This window comes from Apium graveolens, chromosome 5 (genome assembly GCF_009905375.1).
Source record: "Apium graveolens cultivar Ventura chromosome 5, ASM990537v1, whole genome shotgun sequence".
Lineage (NCBI taxonomy): Eukaryota > Viridiplantae > Streptophyta > Magnoliopsida > Apiales > Apiaceae > Apium > Apium graveolens.
Window position 1 is genome coordinate 109,749,988 of NC_133651.1, and position 10,660 is coordinate 109,760,647.

General features: G+C 36.9%; 1 non-coding gene across 1 annotated transcript; it reads right to left on the reverse strand.

The window, feature by feature from the left end:
• Positions 1-4,676: 4,676 nt before the first annotated feature.
• LOC141662372 (small nucleolar RNA R71) lies at positions 4,677-4,783 on the reverse strand. The gene has a single exon (XR_012550492.1). It is a non-coding gene; the product is annotated as a small nucleolar RNA R71 (small nucleolar RNA).
• Between the last annotated feature and the right edge of the window lie 5,877 nt (positions 4,784-10,660).

The following is a 10,660-nucleotide window of genomic DNA, read 5'->3' on the forward strand; positions in this document are numbered from 1 at the left end:
GTTATTTCATTTTTATTAGTTACTGACTCATTTTTCGCAAATTAACGAAGTACTGTGTGCCAAAATTTGTCGAAAAAAACAAAAAAAATTGCAAATTACATTCCAGAAATACAGAATATTCAAAAGTTACCAAAATAAATTTTTCATAATTTTCTTTTTAAATAAATTTTGGAACACGCATCAAAACTGCATTTAACGAATTAACGAACAAATGCGCGGGTGAATAAAAGCCAGAAATTTTTGAAACAATTTTAAAATTCTCGAAATATTTAAAAGTTAATAAATAAAATTTTCATGATTTTTGAAGCATTTATGAGTTTAATACTGATTTTATAATTGGATGAAATCAGAAAATCATTGAAAGATAAATAATCAATAAAATATTGATTTTCACATTTTATAAATTCCTAAAAATAATAAATAAAATTATAAAACAATAAAAATAATTTTTGAAACAATTTTAGCATTTATAAGAATAAATATTCATTAAAATTACTTTAAAAATGAATTAAATTCGTACAGCTCAATAATTAATTATAAAATTAATATTCGCATCCAACAAATCACCAACAATTAATAATACAGCAACACATAGCTGACAGAACCATCACATATTTTATTTATTTAATAATTGGATAATTACATTTACATATCGGATCCGAAAATAAGTTACTTAGCCGCTAAGTAACTAAAAAGATGATACAATTTTAATACCAGACTTGGATAATTATCAAAACAGAGCTTTCTATAAAACACTTTATACGAAAATAAGGTAATAATATCTCGCCTTTTGAAAATACGGATTTTTATCGATCTATAAAATGATTAGCGTATCGAAATTTCACGCTGGGACTCGTACGGGTGAAACCGTACCCCGGATCGAAAAAGTCAAAACACGGAAAGTGTTCAGAATTATCAAATTAGGTTAGGAAGGAGTTTTCGAAAAACTTTCGGGTTGAAGAAACGCAAAAACGTAAAATCTTCTCAATCGCCTTCAGTCATACTCAGGCTTCTGTTAGATCAATGAATTTTTTGAACTTTGATAGTCCTAGTAATTGGATGAGTAATTGCTCCGTACGCTGATTCTGTTGTTAATCTTATCAAACAATATTTGTACATTTCTGTTAGGAATAATCAACTTCTTCATAATCGCGGATCACTTTATTCTCTGAATTAACAATACCAAGTCTAAAATAAATATCCTTCCAGGTAATCCGGGTCTTTTAGCAAAAAAGAAACTCAAGTAGTAATTTGACAACCAGGGTTTAAAACTTATTTTATTCAAAAAGGCTTTTACAAATTTTATAAGGAAAAATATTTTTCGAAAACTTATTTAAAAATTTTGAAAATCACAAACCTGGTTGTCCTTACTATATGAGTTGGTTGTTGTCCTTCCTTCATATAACAAGATACCAAATTAAAGAAACAATCACATAAAGATCCATTTACTTCAATCTACCCTCTCTCCTTTATTGGGTCCATTTGCCTTCCTTAATCGACGAAAATTTCAGTTGTTGTTGCATGCTATCTTATTCGTAGCTTCACATTAAGCTTCCATACTGGTAATACTCTCGTTATCAACTACACAATCGTTAAGTGGAATATACTATCCAATAGTCAACAAGTCGGCTATGTCACATCACCTTGTTAAAATATATATCACATCATCATAACACCATTATCTAACTTCAAGAAATCTCCAGATCCATAATCTCCTCTAACTCTCTCTTTTCAATATTTATCTAATCCATTCCACAAGCTAGCCATGGGTGGCCTAATTACTAATGGCTTCTTTTAACCTGATAACATCTATCCTCCTGAACACTTGGAATCTTCTTTCTAAACTTTTTCTCACCTTTATTTATATCTCAAGTACCCACCATTTACAGTAGCTTTCAAATCCATCCTCGTAGGTACTGTTGCGTCATAGGACAAGTTTTAAACCGAGGGTATGGAACAAGATGTAGGGTAAACTAAAGAGATACACTAACAGCCGAATGTCTAGTAAAATAAGAATAAACATATGGAGATTCTTAAATAGGTAGTCTCGTATCAAGAGGTAGTAGAATAGCGTAGAATAACTTGAAGAGGTGCAACTGTTATAATAGAAGATAGTACCGTTAATACTGATGAAGGAACAAGGTGCAAATCAAATCCGAGAGAAGATGACGATCCTTGAATGGAAAGCTCCAAACGATCGGATGATACAGGGAAATTAGGATCTGCCATTGTAGTTGTCTGGAAATCACGTCGCAAGCTAAGAATCACGAATTGTAACACGAACCGTGCCGGAGACCTACTATATAGTCGCACTCATCCTCACGACGTCTTATCTTTCTATTTCCTATTCCTAATCCTAACCCGCTACCCAATCCCGATAATCTAGGCTTGTTTCAGTAACTTATAACCTGTAGCTCTGATACCAACCTGTGGCGCCCTCCAAACCCGAGTTAGAAGTTTGGGGTCCACAATACATACACAATATATAAACCTGTATAAGAAATATTATTTGCAATGACCCTGCTTTACATAACCACGGATCGCAACAGGTTAAAGTATGAAAACAAGCCACAACCTTAACTTTTATTACAACGTACTGATAAGTGGCATTTTATACCACTTAGAACGTCTTATAATAGCTTAAATTGGTGTCTTGAAATCAAGTATTTTGTGTATTTGATGCGTTTTTCTAGTGTTTGTGCATTTCAGGGTATTAGTTGCATTTCGGGGGAGAATTCATCAATAATAAGCCTTGGCATATGTTCAGCATTGCAAGTGGGAAGAGAGGAGCAGATTACAGCGAAGAAACAGAGCAAAACAGACCATTTTTCCACAAGGAGTCTGAGCGCCCGCTCAGCTATGCTGAGCGGCCGCGCAGGAAGCTGAGCGCCCGCTCAGCTATGCTGAGCGGCCGCGCAGGGTCATAATTTCAGATTTAATATTTTAGACTTCTAATTCTGTTTAGATTCCAACTTCTGAGTAATCTGGGATTTATGGGACTCCTATATAAGTAGATTTCAGAGACGTTTCACTAAGGTTGGATCGTGGTATTATTCAAGACGCGAAGGAGATAAGGAAGAAGACCGTTTTAGCACACCGCAACGAAGAGGAAGCATATTTTCTTATGATTCTTATTTCATTGTAACGTTGGATGCTAGTTTTCTTACTTTGAACCTATTTACTCTTGTGACGTACTCTGGTTTAATATAATTAGTTTAGGTATTATTCTCCTGTGTTTATTTATCATGTTTTCATATGAACCCATGATGACGGTGAGTGCTATCATGGGCTAATTGTGATCATGGGGTCGTAGCAGATTTACTATGGAATTCTTTAGTTAGTTGTTCAAAACCTTAGTGTGTGATGATTGTATGATATCTAGTATTAGTTGTGCTTATTCGTCTTATGTGCATCGCGAACATATAAGATATGGTGTTAATCTCTTGTGAAGCGACGGTGGATCTTGAGATTTAGAATTTGCCATGCTAGCATAGGTTTATGTACGAGTATGCATGATTAGTGGGTAACTCTAACCATTTTAGTCACCCTGTGTAATCAAAAGGAATAACTTGTTCTTAAATCGTTATGTTGTCAATTTCCGTAGACATATAGGGATTCAACATAATTGATGTCTATTCAACTTCTATCTTAATTGTGGATGTTTGGTAGAATGGTATTAGTACAATGAAAGTTGGCTTTTATCAGTTTCGTGTTATTCGATTAATATCATCACTGTTGCATGCTAAGGGTAATAACAATGACTATTGAAGGAAGTAGTAATGAAGTTGTGATCTCATGAGTGTTTTAATATTGTTAATTCGAAGTGTTAATTAAGTGCTTAATTGTAGTAGTTAATAATTAGTTAATCAATTTTCAGTGTTATTGTCTTAACATTGAGAAGCAATCATACATTGGTGAGTGAGTTTAATTAAACATAATTAGTCTGAGTCTCTGTGGGAACGAACTAGAAAGTATTCTATATTACTTGCGAACGCGTATACTTGTGTGTATTATTAGCGCGTGTTTTCGCCCTAACAAGTTTTTGGCGCCGCTGCCGGGGACTCGGCGTATTTGTTTAGTTTATGTACTTACCATCATTGGTCATTAGGACTCAGTGATTAAGACGTGTTACTTATTGTTTCCGGTTCTGTTTCAGGTACTTTAGCGAGCGTTTATGCAAACTCGTTCTCGTACTCGCAAGAGGAGACGAAGTTCTTGATATTCCGAAGAAAATAGATTTTGAAGATTTAGATTCAGAAAGTGAGCAGAAAGAGCCAGTAATAATGGATGATCGTATTGTTTCGGAAGATCCAGCTCTTATGGACTTTTCTCGGCCTAAAATTGATGACATTCAGTCAAGCATTCTTCATCCAGCTATTCAGGCTAACACCTTTGAAATCAAGCCGGGCACTATTCAGATGGTGCAGAATTCTCTTTCTTTTGGAGGTGCTGCGACTGAAGACCCCAACATGCACATAAGGAATTTTGTCGAGATCTGCAGTACTTTCAAATATAATGGTGTGACTAATGAGGCTATCAAGCCGAGGCTTTTCCCATTCTCTCTGAGGGATAAAGCTAAGGACTGGTTACATTCCGAACCAGATGGGTCCATTACTACTTGGCAAGATCTTGCGCAAAAGTTTCTGGTGAAGTTTTATCCGATGGCAAAGACTGCTGCTATGAGGAGTGCTCTTACTCAGTTTGCGCAGCAACCTACAGAATCTATGTGCGAAGCTTGGGAGCGCTACAAGGAGATGTTGAGAAAGTGTCCACATCATGGAATGCCCGATTGGATGGTGATCACTGGTTTCTATAATGGTTTGGGGGCCCAATCTCGGCCCATGCTCGATGCAGCAGCTGGAGGCGCATTGTGGGCCAAAAGCTATACTGAGGCTTATAATCTTATTGAGACTATGGCTGCAAATGAGCATCAAAACCCAACTCAAAGGATGATGCCTGGGAAGGTAGCAGGTATTCTGGAAGTCGATGCAGCCACCGCTATTGCAGCGCAGCTCCAAGCGTTGTCTATAAAGGTCGATTCTCTAGCCACCTATGGAGTCAATCAGATAGCTATGGTCTGTGAGCTTTATGCAGGTTCTCATGCTACGGATCAGTGTTCTCTTGTTAACGAATCTGTTCAGTATGTGAACAATTATCAGCGACAACAGCAGCCTGTGCCAGCTACTTATTGTAATAACCCCCAAAATTTTCAACTTTTTGTAACCCTTGTGAATAGTGTTTTAGCTGAATGAGAAAACTTTTCATGCCACACTATGTAGGGGTTCTGTTATGGATATTCTGGGATATTATTAGTACTCTATGTAGTATATAAGTGTATGTAAAGATCGTCAGAATCCAATTCCGAACACTTTGGTTTTCCCGGAAATCCACTAGATACGGAGAGAATTGAGTATAAGGTAACAGGATAAAAAGGATTTAAATTAAAGGATTATGATATAGGATCATAAAAAGAAATATAATGTATTGAGAAAGGTTAAGGGAACCTAAGTAATAAGATCCCGGGTATGATCCTTCAAACGATAAACGAAAACGAAAGTTAAGCGAACCGTATAACAGATCAGCGGTCATTAGGCAAACAATTAGGAAGTAATCAAAGGGATTAGAGGGGATGATGTCACCCAACCAATGAGAAGGGGACAAGGAGGGAAATATGACATCACCATATGACATAGGCATGACATGGGAAGGAAGGAGGTGTGGTTGAATGAGAACCACACAAATTTAAGGGCAACAAGGTAATTGACTAAATCAAACACAAAAACAAATCAACCAAGCCAAGCAAAAATCATTTTTCATCAAAATCAAAAAGAACCAAGGCTTTGTTCTTGAAGAGCTCTCGGCTTTTTACTATTCAAAAGGCAAGAAATTTCAAAAATTCAAGATCCAAGCTTCCTAAATTGGTGAGTTAATTCCCTAATCATCTTCATGCTTAGTTAGGGCTATATCATGAGTTTAAGCCATCAATTCCTTCTCAATCTTCTTCATTTAATCAAAGAAGAAGACTATGAATAGTGTTTTCAAGTTTTTAACTTGAAATTTTTCTTGTTTTCCATGAAGATCCAAGCATTCCTAAGACTTCTCAAAGCTTCTTAAGGCTTCCTAGCTACTCCCACCACTTCAAGGAAGGTATACCATCTCCAAACCCTAGATTCCTATGTATTATAAGATGATTTTGATTAGTAGGGTGATATTGTAGCTTGTTGTTGTGATTAGAGTTTGGAATTTGAAATGGTAGTGAAATGGAATGGTAAATGTTGTTGTTTTGATTAAAAGAACTTAAGTATGATTAAAGTTAAGCTTAGGCATAAGTATGAATGTTAAAATTGAATTGGTTGGGGTTGTTATGATGTGATAAGGGTGGATGTTGGTTGTATGTTGGATTTGAGGTTGAATTGGGATGGTTTTGAATGGTTTTAAATTTGGAAATCGCGTAAACATAGCCGTCGTAACGTCCGATTTTCTTTAGACTGTTTTTGTGCATAACATTAGGACCCTAGGACCCCCTGCTAGATTATGACCACTGCCATGTTTAGATATCTCATGTTACGAGCTTCGTTTTGATATGTAGTTCGTTCGATTCCGATGCACGGTTTAGGAGAAACGACCGTTTCAAGTAACGGCGTTTCGCGAACGAAACTTTTCCCCTCGCCTTACTTTGAAACATAGGTTAAAGACCAAAAAGGGTTAATTAATGTATGAAACATTTATGGTAAGTGTGTGAGGCAGTTGGTAAGACACTCGCGAAGGAATCGCCTTAAAACTCATAAAGGTTAAATTATTAAAAATGGTGGAGCCGAGGGTACTCGAGTGACTTAAGCGAATCAGTAAGCGCAAAATAAGCGTTAGCGTCTAAGTTAATTAAAGTATAGATTTACAAGTGACTTTGGTTTAATTCCAACTTACTTGTTGTTTATAGGTTACCAAACTCGTCCCGAGCCTTTCTCACCCCCAAGTCGCTTAGGCAAGTTTTCTATCCGTTATACTATTGTGGTGATGTATATATGTATATGCATTGTCTTGTGATAAATGCATGTTGGTTAATTAGCAAATTCTTGCGATATATTGTAGCATGTGATATGGTATATATGCATGCCTGTTTCGTATTCTTGATTATATATCTGTTGGTTCAACGCTTATAGTTGCATAATACCTATGCTAGAAATAAGCAGTATTTGAGTTTACCCTTAGTATAGGGACCCAAAAGGTGGAAATATTTTCTAAACCGGGAGTCGAGGATCCCGAGTAGATTTTGTATATATGTATATAAATATATATATATATATACTTATATATATATGTGGTTATAGTTTTCAAAACTATTAATCGAATAAGGTTTATTCGATAACCTTATTTTTATTATTTGAATATTATTTGAATATTCATTCGAGGGCTTATGACTTCTTTATTTTATTTAATGAATATTATTTCGAATATTATTCGAGGGCTTATGACTCTTTTATATTATTATTGGATATTACTTGGATATTCATTTGAGGATGTATGACTCCTTTATTTTATGAATATTATTTATAATATTCATTCGAGGTATTATGACTCCGCTTATTACTGCAATATATTCTTTATTTTATTAAAGAATAAGTTGTCAATAATCAAACTTATTTTTGATTATTCAAATAAAGATAGTACTTTCGTATAAGTATATCTTTGGTTATTTAATACTCGTTTCAAGTATAAGTTTTAATACTTTTACTTCAATTATTTTTATAAAGATGATTCTTTATGGGAATATTATTTAAATAATAATATTCAGACATTTTGTAAATATACTGGGGACTGATTTACTTCATTAAATCAGCTTTACTCCAAACACTCTTTAAAGTGTTTTCGAGTCTTCAAAATGATTTTTAAAAGTTAGAGCGGATCCCAAAACTCATTTTTATATTTAAGATCTTTCTTTTCAAGGGGATTTAAATACTCGCTCAAAACCTGAGGGATCCGGCTCTGTGGTGTATTTTATATTCGCAACAAGGTTGCAGTTTTGGTAAATGAATTGATTACTTACCCAACATTCGGGAAGTAAGTCCATCTATTGAGTCGGCATAAGCAACATGGGCTCAGTGGGCGTCCATGATAGTGTAAGTGGCTCAGTGGGAGTCCATCAAATGCATAAGTGGCTGAGTGGCAGTCCAGCATAAGGTCCTATTACGACCAGGGTGATGACCAGTGGGGAATTCGTCCATCTACTAGTAGAAAAGGTTACTTATGGGTATCTTTGCCTGATCAGCAAGATATCTGGTTTATGCCAAAATTCTTTTCCTTTCCAAATTTATTGGATATCGCAATTCTGTTCATACTTCACATGACATAGGTTTTTCAGGAAATGAATAAAGAAGATGTATATGTGGATATATATATATATCAGAACTTAATGAAGTATATCATAACTTCATATCCTTTAATAATATTTCAAAGGTTTAATCTATTCAAATCTTGTCTTGTGGTCTCATCTATGTGATGAACTGGTAAAAGCTCATTATACTTTGAACAGTGGTAGTTCAAGTAGCTTTATAAATGATATAAGTGTAGTGAAGTATTTGGTAACTTCATCCCTTATTTTTACTTATATCTAGTAAGTAATTATCTTACACATGATAAAAGATTCTAGTAAGTATCCATTTAGATACTTATATTATTGTTATCACTACATATTATCTTGCGAGCTGTCAGGCTCATCTTACTTTATTTCTTCATCACACAACAACAGTTAGGAAAGATGGCCAGACTCCAGCAGACCCAGCGCAAGCGCGTGGGAAGCGTCCCGCGTCTTCCCGATGATGTTGTAGCTGCTATAGCTGCAGAGGTAGATCTATTGTAGATCAGACCATCTACTTTTGAGAATCAATTATGTATAATTATAACTTGTGGCAGATAATGGCAATTAACTGTAAATTATCAAGTAATCATTTTGGGTTGTAATAACTTTTAAATTGTGGATTCAAAGACTTGTACTTATTTCAATTTCATCTCTGAGACTATAACGGGTTGTGGTGTGTGTTAGTGTGGGGTCACATCATGTGGTTATTTATTATTAATTAAGTGAAGTGATATTGTGGAAAGAAAGACCGTGACAACCCGGATCCCCGACCCCGGATCTGGGGGTGTTACAGAAATGGTATCAGAGCTAAGCGTTATAAACCTCAGAGATGATGCGGCGATATAATAATAAACTCACAAAGATAATAAGAACTCTTGCCAAGTTCATGGTCGGACTACTTAAAGTAGTGCTGATAGTTAAAACCCTGATGGGAACCCTTATAAGTATCATGATAGTAACTTAGCTCGTTTAATGTGTAGGCGCCTGAGATAGAGGACCCTGAGATGTTCGAGCGTGAGCATGATGAGGCACTGCTAGATGTTGAGGATCAGGAGGAGCCTGAGATGGAGGAGGATGAGGAGGACCCCTCAGAGGAGTCAGAGACGGAGGTCATTGCTATTTCAGATGAGGAGGACCCCTCAGAGGAGTCAGAGACAAAGGTTATTGCTATTCCAGATGAGGAGGACCCGGATGAGGTCCCAGTAGCTGAAGAGCGTGTTGGACCTATGGTAGTGTATGCTGGTACCCCATTACCCACACTTCCGGTGGTCAGAGCCCCTACCCCTCCACCACTATCTTGGATTCCCGATGATGACAGCTCAGAGACCCATACTTCCGAGCCTAGGCAGACCGAGGAGGCACCCTCAGCGGCTCCGGATTCACCACCTCTTGACCCTGCCCACAGGCAGTCTTCGTTAGCTCATGGATATGTTCAGGATGTTCTGAAGACCCGAGTGGCTGTTGCCGAGGGCCGACTGGATGAGGCCAGGAGGGAGTTGGATGCAGAGAGGGCGGGTAGGCGTACCCGAGCTTATGAGACTAGGGCTTCTATACCCCGATCCTTGAGGAGGGAGCTTACGGGGATAGAGCTCACGTCCCGAGCGAGACTCAGATCTCTCCAGGGGGACAGGCATGGTAGGATCTCCAGGCGGCAGGCCGACTATATCTTCCGTCGTGTGATGGAAAGGGTATGGGAGCTGACCCGCTCCGGTGTATGATTCAGGATTGATGATGGAATAGTCTAGTTGTCTAGTTAGCCGAGGCCTTAGTAGGAGCCAATTTTCTGGGATAGTTGACTTGTATATAGCATCCCTTTTTCTGACTAGACAGATAGACTCTTGTGTATCACTTTTGGGACAGATGACTGTAGCACTGTTGTACTTTTGACCAGATCAAACTATGTATTTCTCGTATTATGTATATATTTGTTTCCTTTCGGTTCAGTTCCTTAGTGACGGGATCACTGTTTTTATCATTATTATTACTGCACTTCGTATTAGAACTTTCTTAGAATAATAGAATTGCGATATACGTTCTCCCCATTATAAAAGCTGTGCAAAGCACAATGTTGTATATGATTGTGACCTAACGTTGAATTTCCCAATAATTTTTTTTTATCAGAATCATGCCGCCAAGAAAGATTGGAACTAGGGCGAACCCTGGATCTGAGGACCAGGGAAGCCATAACCAGGATGATAGGAACCAGGAACACAGCGAAGAGGAAGATGAGGATTATGTGGAACAGGATGACTCCCTGTATGAAGAGAAAGAGGAAACATATGATATTGAGGGATTTGAGATAGA